The sequence below is a fragment of the Sus scrofa genome, chromosome 4 (assembly GCF_054392235.1).
Source record: "Sus scrofa isolate SSC_HxYL_T2T_F1_AM1 chromosome 4, Sscrofa_HxYL_maternal_Yorkshire_Landrace_v2.0, whole genome shotgun sequence".
Classification (NCBI taxonomy): Eukaryota; Metazoa; Chordata; class Mammalia; order Artiodactyla; family Suidae; genus Sus; species Sus scrofa.
This window is the reverse complement of record NC_139386.1, coordinates 123,890,509-123,905,244: the sequence shown is the minus strand read 5'-3', so window position 1 is coordinate 123,905,244 and position 14,736 is coordinate 123,890,509. Positions and strand designations below refer to the sequence as shown.

Here is a 14,736-nt window from a genome sequence, read left to right as displayed (position 1 = left end):
TATCAACATTGAAAACTGATTACATAGCTTTATATAAATACAGAGCTTTATATAAAAAACAGCAGATAGCATCGTTTTCCTGAGGAAGCAACCAGGGCCTGGCACAGTGCCTGGCGATACAGAGGGGCTCAATACAGGAAAACAGTGGTCTCCTCTAAGCCGTCACTTAAGAGGCACCACACTGAACCCGTAAACTGCTACTTTAAAGCAGCTTTTTTTTTTTTTTTCTTTCCAGGGCCACACTCACGGCATATGGAGGTTCCCAGGCTAGTGGTCAAATTGGAGCTGCAGCCACCGGCGTACACCACAGCAATGCAGGATCCAAGGCACGTCTGCAACCTACAACACAGCTCATGGCAATGTCGGTTCCTAAACCCACTGAGCGAGGCCAGGGAAGGAACCCGCATCCTCATGGATCCTAGTCTGGTTCATTAACCACTGAGCCACAAAGGGAACTCCAAGGCAGCTTTAAGAAATGTTAAAGGATGGAGTTCCCGTCATGGCTCAGTGGTTAACGAATCCGACTAGGAACCATGAGGTTGCAGGTTCGATCCCTGGCCTTGCTCAGTGGGTTAAGGATCCAGCATTGCCATGAGCTGTGGTATAGGTGGCAGACGTGGCTCGGATCTGGCACTACTATGGCTGTGGTGTAGGCCTAGTGGCTATAGCTTTGATTAGACCCTTAGTCTGGGAACCTCCATGTACCACAGGTGTGGCCCTAGAAAAGACAAAAGACATGGCGTTCCCATCATGGCGCAGCAGAAACGAATACGACTAGGAACGATGAGGTTGCGGGTTCAATCCCTGGCCTTGCTCAGTGGGTTGGGGATCCGGCCTTGCCGTGAACTGTGGTGTAGGTCGCAGATGTGGCTTGGATCTGATGTTGCTGTGGCTGTGGTGTAGGCTGGCAGCTACAGCTCCGACTGGACCCCCTAGCCTGAGAACCTCCATATGCCATAGGTGCGGCCCTAAAAAGACACACACATAAAAAAAGACAAAAATACAAAAAAAAGTTAAAGTATGCTTACCAAGAGTAATCATAAGTGCATAATCTCCAGAAACCAGAATCTGTGATGCAGGCTTAAAGCCAAATAATAATAACGATAATAGTAATAAAACCACCATAGAAATATGAAAGTAGTAAGGAGAACCCTGGACACTTACTACATGCCAGGCAAGGCTCAGCACTTCACAGCTGTGGTTTCTTTTACTTCTCACAACAATCATGTGAGATGGATATCACTGCTGTCATCACTTTAGAGTGTACGGACCCGCTAACTACATCTTTGTGCAGGGAATGAACCACATCTTTCTTACGCTGCAAGAGAGCACGAGAAAGTACCAAGTCCAGTTTCTCACGCCACAGGTTTGTTGCTCCTTGTAAACTGCAGAGTCAGAACTCAAACGGAGTCACCAGACTCCAAGCTCTATGTGCTGATTGCTGTTTATTCACATCAGCAAAATTTTAAAACAACGTAAACGTTCAATAGCACAGAAATGGTTAAATGCATTTTGCTACAGCAACTCTGTGGAGTAAAATACAGTCATGAAAATGTTCATTTAAGAAACTCAATAGCTACATGGAAAAATGCTCATACATTGATGGGAAAAAGAAAACAAAATTATTTTTCTGCTTTGATTATAATTATGCAAAAATGATATATACATATTAATAAAAACCATAAGGGAGTAAAATATTAAACAAGCTACGTTATGGTGGTTGGAGGTAATATATTTAATTTCCATTATTGTTATTGAATAGAATGTTCTAAAAATTACTTTAAAAAAATAAGAAAAACTGCAGCAAAGGATATGCCTATATTATGTGAAAATTGCATTTTAACCAGGGAGATTTCATTTAAATACCATCTCAATCATCCACATTTCTAAATAAATATGATATATTGTAATAAGCTATAATAGAAAAGAATATGAAAAAAGTATATACATAAACTGAATCACTTTGCTATACACAAAAACTAACACAACATTGTAAATCACACTTCAATTATAAATAAAATTGTGAAAATGAATGTGATAGTGTTGGACAATTAAGAAGTTAAAATCCTGGCAGATGGTTAATTCGTAGCATGGGGGAGGCAGGGGGATTATCAGACATCATAGGTGGAAAAGAGTATAATAAGCCGTTCTGTCATCTTTAGAGGTCATAACATCTTCTATTTCTACAGCTTACAGAGCATTCATTAGGTTGACAATGCTTTGAAAGACAGGGATATTCTAGTAACCAAATTTCCCTTATGGCTCCATCTTCTGCAGCAACTTTAACACCAAAGTGATGCACCCTTTGTTAATTATCTTCAGGTGAAGGCACTCAGACTTTCATAGGCCCATATGACTGTGTATTTCTGCATCTTTCTCGCCCCAGATTAAGAGCCTTCATTCCCACTCCAGCCACCGCAGCTGTAGATTTCTGCACCTTCCACCACGACACGATGTCACCAACAGATGTGTATTGGGCGTGGGGTTACAGCTACTACTCTAGAGCACTTGAGTTTAAGTTCACTGCTTACCAGCTTTGGATCAGAATTAAGACAAGTAGATTTCTAAACTTCAGTATTTTTGGTTGGGAGACAATAGTATTTAACTCTTTGGATTATAGAAAGGATTAATTGAGAAAATGTAAATACACTAGCCCATAATAAGTACTCATTAATGTCAAGTATTACTATAATAAACATTCCTTAGTAGTATTATCTTTCCTTACAGAGACCCTTCAGCAACCCCCGGATACTTCCTGTAGTTCTGATGACTTCTAAAGCACTCACTGTATCTTCACCATATTTTTATTGACTTAATCTCTATTTATAACATGCTATATATACTTTCAAATTATTTCATTGCTTTCTCACCTCTAAGCATTATCCATACACTTAACCAAGCTATAATATGAATACAAAAATGATGGTTAATGAATAAATTTGACGTATTTCTATGCCATTTGCAGCAACATGGATGGAACTAGAGACTCATACTGAGTGAAATGTCAGAAAGAGAAAGACAAATACCATATGATATCACTTATATCTGGAATCTAATATACGGCACAAACGAACCTTTCCACAGAAAAGAAAATCATGGACTTGGAGAATAGACTTGTGGTTGCCAAGGGGGAGGGGGAGAGAGTGGGATGGATTGGGGTGCTTGGGGTTAACAGATGCAGACTATTGCCTTTGGAATGGATTAGCAATGAGATCCTGCTGTGCAGCACTGGAACTATGTCTAGTCACTTATGATGGAGTATGAGAATGTGAGAAAATAGAATGTATACATGTATGTATAACTGGGTTACCATGCTGTACAGTAGAAAAGAAAACTGTACTGGGGAAGTAACAATTTTAAAAAATTGACATATTTCTGCTCAGTCTTTAAATTGTCATTTAGTATTTTAAAATTTTCCGTTAAAATACTCTCCAGTGTTTAACATCAGAAGTTGACATCCAGCTGAGGTAGGAAACCTCCCCCCCAAAATCTGATCTTTTATTGAGAAGAATGGATTGTTGCCACAGTCAGACTTAAAGGATGCAGGAATAATGATCTCCGTTTATCCCCATTTAATTCATTAGTCTGGACTGGGCAGAAACCAGATGGACCCTGGTGGATGCCAGTGGACTAACACAAACATAACCAGGTTTAGCCCCAGTTATAGCTGATATATAAGATTTGATATTTTTACTAGAGCATATAAATACAGCCCCAGCTATGTCATGTGTGCCTAATGATTCGATGAATGTGTTCTATTCGATATCTATCAGCAAAGGAGATCAGAAGTACTTTGTAGTCACTCGATACAGACAAGTAAATATTAGCAGTCTTGCTTCTGTTAAAGCAAGGGCTATATTACCTTTACTGTCCTCTACCACAGTAAAATCTGAAGGGACTTGAGCCCTCTGAACACGGCAGCATATCACATTAATACTCTGTATTGATGACGCCGTGTTAATCAGACCTGATGGATAAGAGGCAAGCACTCTTCACGCCTCTGTGGAAACATGGCTCAGAGGACAGGAGATAAACCATACAAATCTTGAAGCCTGCTACACCCATGAAGTTCTTTGGGGTCAACTGATTTAAGGCCTGCCAGGATGCCTTCTTTAAAATACAAGTTATTATACTGCACATCAATTATTACTAAGAAATTCAATGCATGAAAGGTCTCTAAATGTTTTGGAAGCAGCTCATTCCATACTTGGCAATACCGATCAGCCTATTTAGTAAGTGATACAGAAACTATAATATTTATTGTATTGCAGGGAAGGACAGAGACTAAGTAGCTATACTGCTGTCTTTTAAACAGCAGTAGAACATAGGAGTTAAAAACACAGACCTCATCCATATTCAGAACCCAGCTCCATCACTTAGTAGCTGTGTGACCTTGAAAAAGTTACTTGGCCTCTCTGATCTTTGGCTTTCTCCTCTGTAAACTGAGAATAATAATGACCTCATAGGATGTTGTAGGGGCAATTATGAGTTAATATATCTGGCACAGATAAAGTTAGCTATTATTTTTATTACATTGGAAGTTCCCCCAATACAGTGTGCTAGATAGTTTGAGAAGTGGGAGAGAAGGAAAAGACCCGAAGAGGGTTACAGACATTTATGTTTATGAGCTCTTTTTAGTGAATAGGATGAAAAGGTCAAGGATTAGTTTGACAAAAGAAAAAGGGAAGGGTTGGTTATTAAGTTTACTGCATAGAGAAGTAAGGTCAGAGTGTGGTGGAAAGAAAGAGATGCCTGGAGATGAGAAAGGACACCCACACTGAGAAGAGGTGAAGGCGACTGGAAGCAATGGCATGGGTGATCACAGAGCAGGCAGAAAGGGTAACTTTAGAAAGGTCTTCAAGCTAGAAGGAGAAAGTCAGGAAGGCTTGAGAAGGCCAGAAGTACATTTCAGGTTGCAGAGACACAGTTGTCAGTGAAGAACAAACATCCAGGCCTTTATAGAAGAAACAAAACAGTTGACAGGAAAAAGAATATTCAGATAGTCCTCGTTGGGAGAATTACAACTTAGAAGGGCAGTCAGGACATTCTGTTCTTGTAGCTACAACTGTCAGCACTCTGGTAAGCTCATGCGAATTGGAAAAAGTCACGACTAAAGAGAAGAGGTAATTGAGTCCTTGAGGAATTGCAAAAATAGTCAGCCAAGGCATATCCAAATGATGAAGAAATTGGTGGGAACCAAATAAACCCAGAGCTCTTAATGCCCCACGCACACCCAGTCCACAAACATAGTCCTCCTCATGCCTTTCACATCAGGGCTCCCACTGGGGTGAATTTCAGCAAGGACACTTACATAAATCAGAGAACTGTTTCAAAGCCCGAGCCCACCAGGACCAAGCATCGCCTTCTATCGAAATAGGCCTTGGAGTAAGTCTCCCTGGATTGGCCTCTCAGGTCCAGCTCTGTGTGTCCAACTTCAGACCTTACCTAACTTCTCCAGGCCTCAATTCCCTCCTCTGTAAAATTAAAATGTCAAGGGTGCCTATCTCCTATGAATATGCAAATTAGATGAGTAAATATATGGGAAGTGCTTGGACCAGTGCTGGGCTCAAGGTAAGCGTGTATGGATCCACTGGTATAATCATTGTAGAGGAGCTCATCTCCCTTTCAAACTCATTAGATCCGTCCTCTCAACATTAACTTTCAACGTAAGATATTTAAAGACAAAAGGTTTAAATTATTTCAAAGTCTTCTTTTTCTTAGTGACTATTTTGTTTACAGAAACAGATTAAAATGAGGGGAGAAAAGGCAGAGCACTGAGCCATCACAACGGTTCCTGGTGGTGGCTGGGTGTGGTCATCACTCCTAAGGCATCAAATACAGGTATAAGGACCTGAAACTCTTCACATGGAAGTCTCAGATCTGTGCTGGTCCTACAAGGGCCAACACACATTAACTGCATCTCCAGACTGTATTCTTAATTTGGATGAAACAAGTTTCTGGAAGAGAGAGCCTTAGAAAGCTGTGCTTTTATTTCCAGTGAAGTTCTAAATGATAAACTAAACTGTCATAGCAGAAGAGCCATCCTTTAGCGCAATAGAGACTCCCAGAGGCTTTTTTTTTCTTCAAAATAACAGGGACTACACAAGCAGAATATTCTCTCCAAAGTGGCAGAGATAAAGGTTCTTGAAATAGCAACTCACTTGGGAAAAGCTTCCAGCCAAACTTTCTCTCCTGACACCACACATCTCAGAGAAACAGCCCTATGCCATGCATAGCCAAGTAGAGGCCATGGATAGAGAGAGGCATGGAATTTGGGTAAAAAACAAACACAAACCTTTCTGATCGACACATACTTTCCAAACCCTAATGGCCATAGGCCATTGCCTCTGAACAAGTTAGAAACTGCTATTCCAAGGATAGAAAATACTCTAGCAAAACTGTCCAGATTTTTTTCATTTATAACATTAAAACTAAAAACTCGAAATATTGCTTTTTCTGGCCTAAGGCAGTCTCAATTTTTCTTTCTCTAACATAGCAATTATCATCTTAGAATATTTCTCTCTGTTAGTTGCATCATCATTAAATAATTTGTCAAGCTCTAGCCTTAGAGAAAAAAACTCATCTAAACAGATATTCCCTATGGGCTCAAAAATCAATCTAGATAAGGGCCAATAACAGAACTAGATCTAGATGAGACAGGAGCCAGAGGACTGGCTGGTTACAAAGAGTCTCTGCAATACTTTTATTAATTGTTAGGGAGACTTTCCTGTTTCCTTATAGCAAGATTACCTGTCAGGGACATGCAGGATACAGCAACAGACTTCCCTGTTAGATCAAGTCAGTGGTCATTTCACTGCATCCTTTTTAACAAAACTGAACAAGCCTCATGAATCTGAGCCATCCTAGGATAAAAGCTACAGTGTGTCTCTGTTCACCAGCCTCCCCAAATCCCTCCCAGCTGTCTCCAGTCTGCAGTTCCATCATCTGAATTCCACCACCTCCCTGACGCCCCTGCCTCTGTACATTGGGTCTGCTTCTCCATTAAGCCCCTCGGCTGGATGCTCCAGCCCCTGACCATCAGACGCCCACCAGAGCACCACTTCCTGTTTCTGAGCTCTAGTTTCCCACAGCTGTGCACCCAGCCAGGGTTTCGTCTGACACAAACCTGACCTCCTTCTGACCAGGAGGGTGAGAAGGGAACTTCAGCAGGTGAGATACAATGCAGGGCTGGAGCAATTGAACGAGACCAACCAGACTGCAGTCAAGACTATCTGTGGCCATCAGGGCCCCAGGAGATGACGTGCAAGCTGCAGTTGGTGAGTGATAGGTAGTGCAGCGTGTCCTAAGGTGGGGTCTAGGGTAAGAGGAGTGTGTTTGGAGAAGGAACTGCCTAGAAAAATACCGTGCCTCCGTCCTGGGTTGGAGGGAAATTAAGAGACAAGACAGTTATAATCGCTGCACCTGGAGCACCAGGATTGGAGCTCTAATCCCATTATAAGAATTGGGGCACAGGGTTCTGGGGTCACTTGGTACTTGAACATGTTGATGACATGTTACTACATTAAAGAAAGAGCAATCTGGTCGCAGTGGAGGTGACAGAAGAGACAGGATGAGCTGTTCCCAAGTCTGTGCCAAGCTGTTTTCCCTCCAGCCCCATCCTGTTTCCGCCCACTCCTGATTCTAATGGCAACATCTACAGGAAAGAAAGACTCACTCGGAGCTGCCGGCAAACTCCCACCCAAGCGTGGGTTGCCAGTAGGCAGAGAGGCTCAGCACTTCGGCAGTTCTCATGAAAAGAAAGCTTCTATCTTGTTTTATTGTTTGGTTTAGTCGGACGGATAGAAATCTCAGATGATGCTGATAGGAGTAATGAAGTAATTTATAAATTGTTTGCCCGCAAATTGATCTTCCTGTAATCTGCCACGTTACATACACAGACATGCTCTAAGCGATCAGCACACAGAAAATAAGCTCAAGGAGGAATATTCCTCCTCTTTTATTATCTTTTTTTTTTTGTACCTTAGTGTTAAACAAGTGTTTGAAATTCTCTGAGACAGTGACCAACACTTTCTGGTTTGCCTCAGGCCTTCTTAGTTAGGGCACTGAAGGTCCCACATTCCTGGAGAACCCCCACTTCTGAAACGGACAGCATTAACGGCCTGAACTTCGCCAGAACACACACTGGGACTTGAACCCACATGCAGGACTCAAACACAGCCAAAATCCAGACTGGGACTTGAACCCACGTGCTGGCACTTGAACCAAGCCAAAACCCAGACTGGAACTTGAACCCACAGTTTTAAATTCGAGTTACCCACCCTGTATCTGGACTCACCAAGGGTCAGGTTCTTCATGGCTCCGTGTGGAAGGAATTCAGCGAGAGACAAAGGGATGGGCAAGGAACTGATTTGTCAGGAGAGGACGCTTGTAAGAAAGGCAGGCAGGCAGGCAAGGAAACTCTGCCCGAGGAGCTGGTGGGCCACAGTTTTATCATCCAAGGGGCGTGGGGGTTGGAAAGACCCACCTCTTCCTTTCCAGAAGGAGTAGCTCCTCCTTAGTGTCCGTAAGGTAAGGTGTGTATTCAAATCAGCTGAAGGGCAGCTAAAAACTCTTGCCCTCCGTCTGAATTGGAAGGCAGGCCTCATCCCATCCCCCACCCAATGACCCGAGGCAATTCTCGCACTTCCACTAGTTAAGCAGACCTGCCTTGTTCTGAGGTCTTTCTTTTCAGTGGGCTCCCAACATCTCCCAGGTTTCCCTCCTTACCTGTGATCCCCTGTTGGGGCTTCTACAACCACCTGTGCCTCCTCCATCCCTATCAGTTCCATGCCAACTGGGATTCAGAAACCTGGACCGGAGCCTTCCTGTAGCACAGGTTAGATGCGTGGTTTGGGACACGTCAGCTGACACAGATTATCCTCTGATACAGTTTAAGACAATATTAAGACCTACACAAAGCATTTCATTCTGTCCATCTTTCCGCGACATCAAAGGTTCTCCACCAAGGAATAGGCATCAACACCAAGCAAAACCACCTTAGAGTCACGTCAAAATTCCCTGTCTTCTACCCTCTATTAAGAACCACAGAGATAAGGTTGGAAAAGCAGGTGCCAGCAACAATTAGCTTCAAATATTTTAGTCTTTATTAGAAAATTTTTGGCGCAGGCCAGGAGCTACAGCTCCAACTTGACCTCTAGCCTGGGAACCTCTACATGACGCGGGTGCAGCCCTCAAAAGACAAAAAACAAAAAAAACAAAACACAGTAATCATTTGGAGTTCCTGCTGCGGCACAGCGGAAACGAATCCGGCTAGGAACCATGAGTTGTGGATTTGATCTCTGGCCTCACTCAGTGGGTTAAGGATCCGGTGCTGCTGTGAGCTGTGGGGTAGGTTGCAGATGTGGCTCGGATCTACTGTGGCTGTGGCTGTAGTGTAGGCTGGCAGCTGTAGCTCTGATTCCACCCTTGGCCTGGGAATCTCCATATGCTGTGGATGCAGCCCTGAAAAAGCAAAAAAAGAAAAAAAAATTGTTTCGCTTTCAATATGAATTTAATATGTATTCAAAGGACAATTATTTTCTTAGGTACAAATATATTTTCCTGGAGCAAGGTGTCTCTGGCCTTCCTTTTTTACCTAAAGGGGTAAAAAGCTAAGAAACGCTTATTAAGGTCATAGCCCAGGAACACAGGCCCATTTAAAGGTGGAGGTTGAGTCATAAATAACAGAAGATTTCTCCTCCCCAGGCCTTCTGGAAGGGTAATTTTATGTGTCAACTTGACTGAGCTAAGGGCCTGGAAAGCTGATAAAATATTATTTCCGTGTGTGTCTATGAGGGTGTCTCTGGCAGGGGCTGGCACCTGAATCAATAAACTGAGTAAAGCTTACTCTCTGCAATGTGGGTGGGCATTATCTGAGCTGTTTGGGGCGGGGGGAGGGGGGAGGAAGATGAATAGAACAAAACAAAATAGAAAGGGTGAACTCGATTTCCCTCTGCTTGAGCTGAGACACCCATCCCTGTTCTCCTGCCCTGGGACACTGGCGCTCAGACTCAGATGAGGACTTAACCCCACGGCCCCCGCTCCACTTCAATACATCTGCAAAGACCCTAATCCAAGTAAGATCACGTTCACAGGTACCAGGGGTTACAACTTGAACTTATCTTTTAGAAGGACACACTATAGCCCACAACAGATACTGCAAGAAAAAAATCTAGCCACACACTAAGAACCCATATTTTCAACAGATGCTTAATCCTAGATTACACAAAACCTCGCCTCTGTCTCCCCTTCTCTCCTCTCTCACTCAGTCCCGGCACTAACAGCTGAGTTCCCTTTAATTTGAAAATATGGGTCCAGAGAAAGAACAAATGGTGGTTGCCGAGAATGGCGAAGTTTCGGGAACACGCAGGTCTAAAGGTAGCCCGAAACACTGGCTTAATTGCTGAAGATGTCTGTATTTTCCACCAAAATGTTTTTCAGGATTTCTGAGTTAGTCCTAGAGTAAATCTTTTCCTTGCCTTCCTATTTGCATCACTACTTTAAAATGTTGGTTCCAAAATACTTTTCTACCCAAAGGGCTTATTTAAAAACACAAATGGGACAGTTTTACTGTATTTTCCTGCATTTGGATGTAGCTCACATACAGACTTGAGCAAAATGAAAATCATATCTGATAAAAATCAAAACAAGCAAAGGCTGTTGGAAGAAAAAAATCTGCCTCAAAGAAAGTGTGTATGTTACTGCAACAGAGTAATTTAAGGAAAAAAATTATTTCTTTGGACTTTCTGTCCTGTGTCTTTTTTCTTTTTCTTTCTTTCTTTTTCACATGTCCAAACGGTGAAGATTGTTTACCAAAAAAAGTCCCAACTGCTTCTGTTCCTACAAACTAATTTGACCTTCCTTATATGAAAACTATATAAATATGCTGTCTAATAAGAAAGAATGAGTTACTGTGCTTTTGATCACTAAAATATTCATATGACAATTAATAACCAATAAAAAATGTGTTATGTCCTATAATGTCCAAGAGTGCTCTCAAGTACGCCAACGATGGTTCTTAAGCATTTGTAAATGTTGATCCAGTTTTACTTCTCCAAGTTTCTGGGAAAATATTTTGTCCAAATGAGTTTAAGCATTTCATCTGTTACAGGTTTTTTTTGTTTGTTTGTTTGTTTTTTGTCTTTTTGTCTTTTCTAGGGCCACTCCCACGGCATATGGAGGTTCCCAGGCTAGGGGTCTAAATGGAGCTGTAGCCACCAGCCTACGGCAGAGCCACAACAACGCGAGATCCGAACCACATCTGCAACCTATACCACAGCTCACGGCAACGGCAGATCCTTAACCCACTGAGCAAGGCCGGGATCGAACCTGCAACCTCATGGTTCCTAGTCAGATTCGCTAACCACTGCGCCACAATGGGAACTCCCATTTGATACAATTTTGTTCTGAAACATAATGAGGAAGTCAAAATTAAAATGAGAGGAGAAGAAAACTCTTACCAGCTTTTTGAGTGCCTTTCACTGGCTTGAAGCTCACACAAAATGAGGTTCCGTGGGTACTGGACATCGTCCTCCAGACATCCACACCTCAGGAGCTCCCTCACTAACAGGAAGTTCCTACTCCAAAGTGTCCCCCGGCGAGGCCTTCTCTGGCCTAAAATTTCATGCTTCCACATGATACTTTGTATTCTCTTTTCCTTATGTATGTTTTTATTTTTAGTTAAGAGTAAAGGTTAGTTTCCTAAAGATATCAAGTGATAACAAGTTGTCTTTTCACTTTGGCCACTAGGCAGCTCAGTGCCAAAGTCATTGTTCAACTGTGACAATTACGTTCATCTGTAGGTCCTGCATTTCTTCATTTTTCCCAATCCTGACCTCCTATGCAATCTGCTTTTTTATTCTCTTTTGTGTTTTTCATTCTATATTATCATGTATGTTTCATGTGTTTCCTTATTTCAAATCATTATGGATTAGGATGTATATAAATAAATAACAAATGAAATATTAAGACTTGATAAGGGGAGAAGATGAATAATTCTTCTTCATCAACTTCTCATAGTTGATAAAATGGAGATTAACTGACTTAAGTTTACAAAAAAAAAAAAGGAAAATATTTTTATTCTGTCTAAATTACATGAGAAAAAAAATGATCCTTGGTAGTCACTGTAGCTTTTTCCCAACAATTCACCTGTTCTAGAGGGTATGTATCATACAATGGATGTGGTCCTAGAAAGTCATCAAGTGGTTTGAGTCAGGGGCTTCTGGTTTGTCTCATTTTTTTCTCTGAACAGTAAAGACCATTGAGGAATAGAATGCACAGAGTCTAGAGCCTAGCATATTGCAAATAACTAAAAAAAATTTGTGAATAATTTCATTAATGATTGAATTAATGAGCAGCTAAATGAATATTGTCCTACCTGATGAATATGGTACTCCCTCTGGGATGAACTCTATTAATTGATGACAATTCTTCCTTCCTTCTCTGCCCTTACCAGGGTTTACTGTAGGTGAATTTCTATGTGTATTAACTGGATTACATTGCATATATGTGGGTGTGAGAGAGAGAGAGAGAGAGAGAGATGAAGCCAGGTGTTCTGCCAAGGGTATGGCATCACAGACAGTCTTCATGACATAATCTGCAGGAGGACTGGACAGACTGTGTTCAAAAAGCTCAAGAATCTGGGAATCTATATGGTTGCCCACAGTTTGTGAGGTGCTAAGACCTCTTTCTGCATGCTTGAGCCTAAGAACTAAGGACAAAGTGTCCTAAGCAACAGAGCCCAATGGGACTGGTCCCTTCATTCCCCATCTCCTGGCAGCTGCACCAAACCCTCACAGTCTGCGTGCTGGGCTCTGTCACAGCTTCCCACACCCCGTCAATAAAGCCCCTAATTCGTACCACACCAGTGCATGAAGGTAAAGACAGGCATCAACCCTCACCCCCGACCCAAGTAAGAATTCATGGTGGATGCCTTTGGCTGCTCTCTGGCAACTTCCCACCATTTTAAATCCTGAGCCTGATCTAATTTGCAAAATATGCAGGAGCTTCCCATATCTTGGGAATGGCAGGTCCTTCCAGAAGACCAAAGGTGTCACGGCCCGCAGCACAAAGAGAAGCTGAGCTTGGAGAATGACTCTGGCTCAGAAGTTCTGAGCCAAACCCTTTGTTGATCCACTGGTCTCTCAGATTAACCCAGGCATCCCTGCTCACTGGTATCAATTTAGATTCTAGGGCTAAAAGGGACTATGGAGGTCAGGAGTCCAGACCTGGCATAAATCTAGTGTACGGAGTTCCTGCCAGACAGTCAGTCTTCTGGTCTCTGCTCTCTTGCTGAGATGGGGCACCGTGTTCTAATCAAGGGAGCCAGTATGTGAGCCTATCTTCCATAGGCTAAGTCAGCCTCGGTCTGCCTATAGCTCCTCCCACTGGTCCTAGTTTGCCTCCACAGTGGCTGTACTTCTGTGTTCTTCTTTCTCTGACAGCCCTTTGGAGATGTGAGGACAGAAGACAAGGCCCTCTAAGTCTCATGGGGCTGGTTCTTGAGTTTGAAGATCCCCAGACAGTGACAGGGCTATTCAGTGCCCAGCCAAGTCATTGGCAGAAGCTCATGGATTCACCTTGGTAAGTCCATCATCTGGAAAACTTGCTACCAGAGACCCTATTTCTCCACTATCCTCTGGAGCCTGGAATTCTTTGGAAATAAAAATGAGTACCCTTAAATAAACAAAAAACATAAATCAGTAAAAGGGGATAAGTATTGCGTGGAAGAATAAAACTCCAGATAGGTTAGAGAAGGCCTCCCTGGGGACATTTTCCAATAAAAACCTAATGTTAGTGAAGGAGCTGGCCGTGTGGATACCTGAGGGAAGGGCACTGAGGCAGCAGAAACAGCAAATGCAAAGGTCCAGAGGCAGGAATGTGCCTGTTCAGTAGAGGAACAGCACGGATGCCAGTGTGGCTGGAGTAGAGTGAGCAACATGGTAGGTAGATGAACACAATTTTTTATTTACCAGGTTTTTTATTTTTATTTTTTCCATTGTAGTTGACTTACAGTGTTTTGTCAATTTCTGCTGTACAGCAAAGTGATCCAGTCATATATATTTATTTTTTTCTCACATTATCCTCATCATGTTTCTTCACAAGTGACTAGATACCGTTCCCTGTGCTATACAGCAGGATCTCAGTGCTTTTCCATTCCCAATGTGATAGTTTGCATCTATTAACCCCAGACTCCCAGTCCATCTCCCTCCCTCTCCCTTGGAAACCACAAGTCTGTTCTCCAAGTCCATGAGTTATTTTTCTGTGGAAAGGGTCATTTGTGCCATATATTATATTCCAGATATAAATGATATCATATGCTATTTGCCTTTGTCTTCCTGACTTACTTCACTTAGCATGAGAGTCTCTATCTAGTTCCATCCCTGTTGCTGCAAATGGCACTATTTTGTTCTTTTTTATGGCTGAGTAGTATTCCATTGTGTATATATACCATGATTTTTTAGATCATGGGCAGATCATGAAATTCTGACTCTTCCTCTGAGATGAGAGCCACTGGAGGATTCTGAAAAAAGGAGAGGAAAGACTGACCTCTGTCAGATCACTTTGCCTGGGTAAACAGACAACGGCAGAAGCCCAGTGACAGTTAGGTAGCAGTTCATAATCTAGGTGAGTGGCTGTGGTTTGCACCAGAGTGGAGAAAGTAAGAGTGGAGACAAGTGGTCAAATTCTGGATGCAGTTTCAAGACTGACAGGATAAACTGGATGTGAGAGAAGAGA

The 14,736-nt window shown here is 42.4% G+C and overlaps 1 long non-coding RNA gene across 3 annotated transcripts in view; it reads right to left on the bottom strand.

The window, feature by feature from the left end:
* LOC146404227 (uncharacterized) overlaps positions 1-14,736 on the bottom strand; it is a 335,728-nt gene that overhangs the window by 101,503 nt on the left and 219,489 nt on the right. For 2 of the 3 annotated variants that reach the window (XR_014844673.1, XR_014844674.1), the window contains exon 1: positions 8,297-8,509. The exons of the other annotated variant lie outside the window; for it this stretch is intronic. This is a non-coding gene — a long non-coding RNA (uncharacterized LOC146404227). Of the gene's footprint in view, positions 1-8,296; positions 8,510-14,736 lie in introns of those variants that run through there. 3 annotated transcript variants of the gene reach the window in all.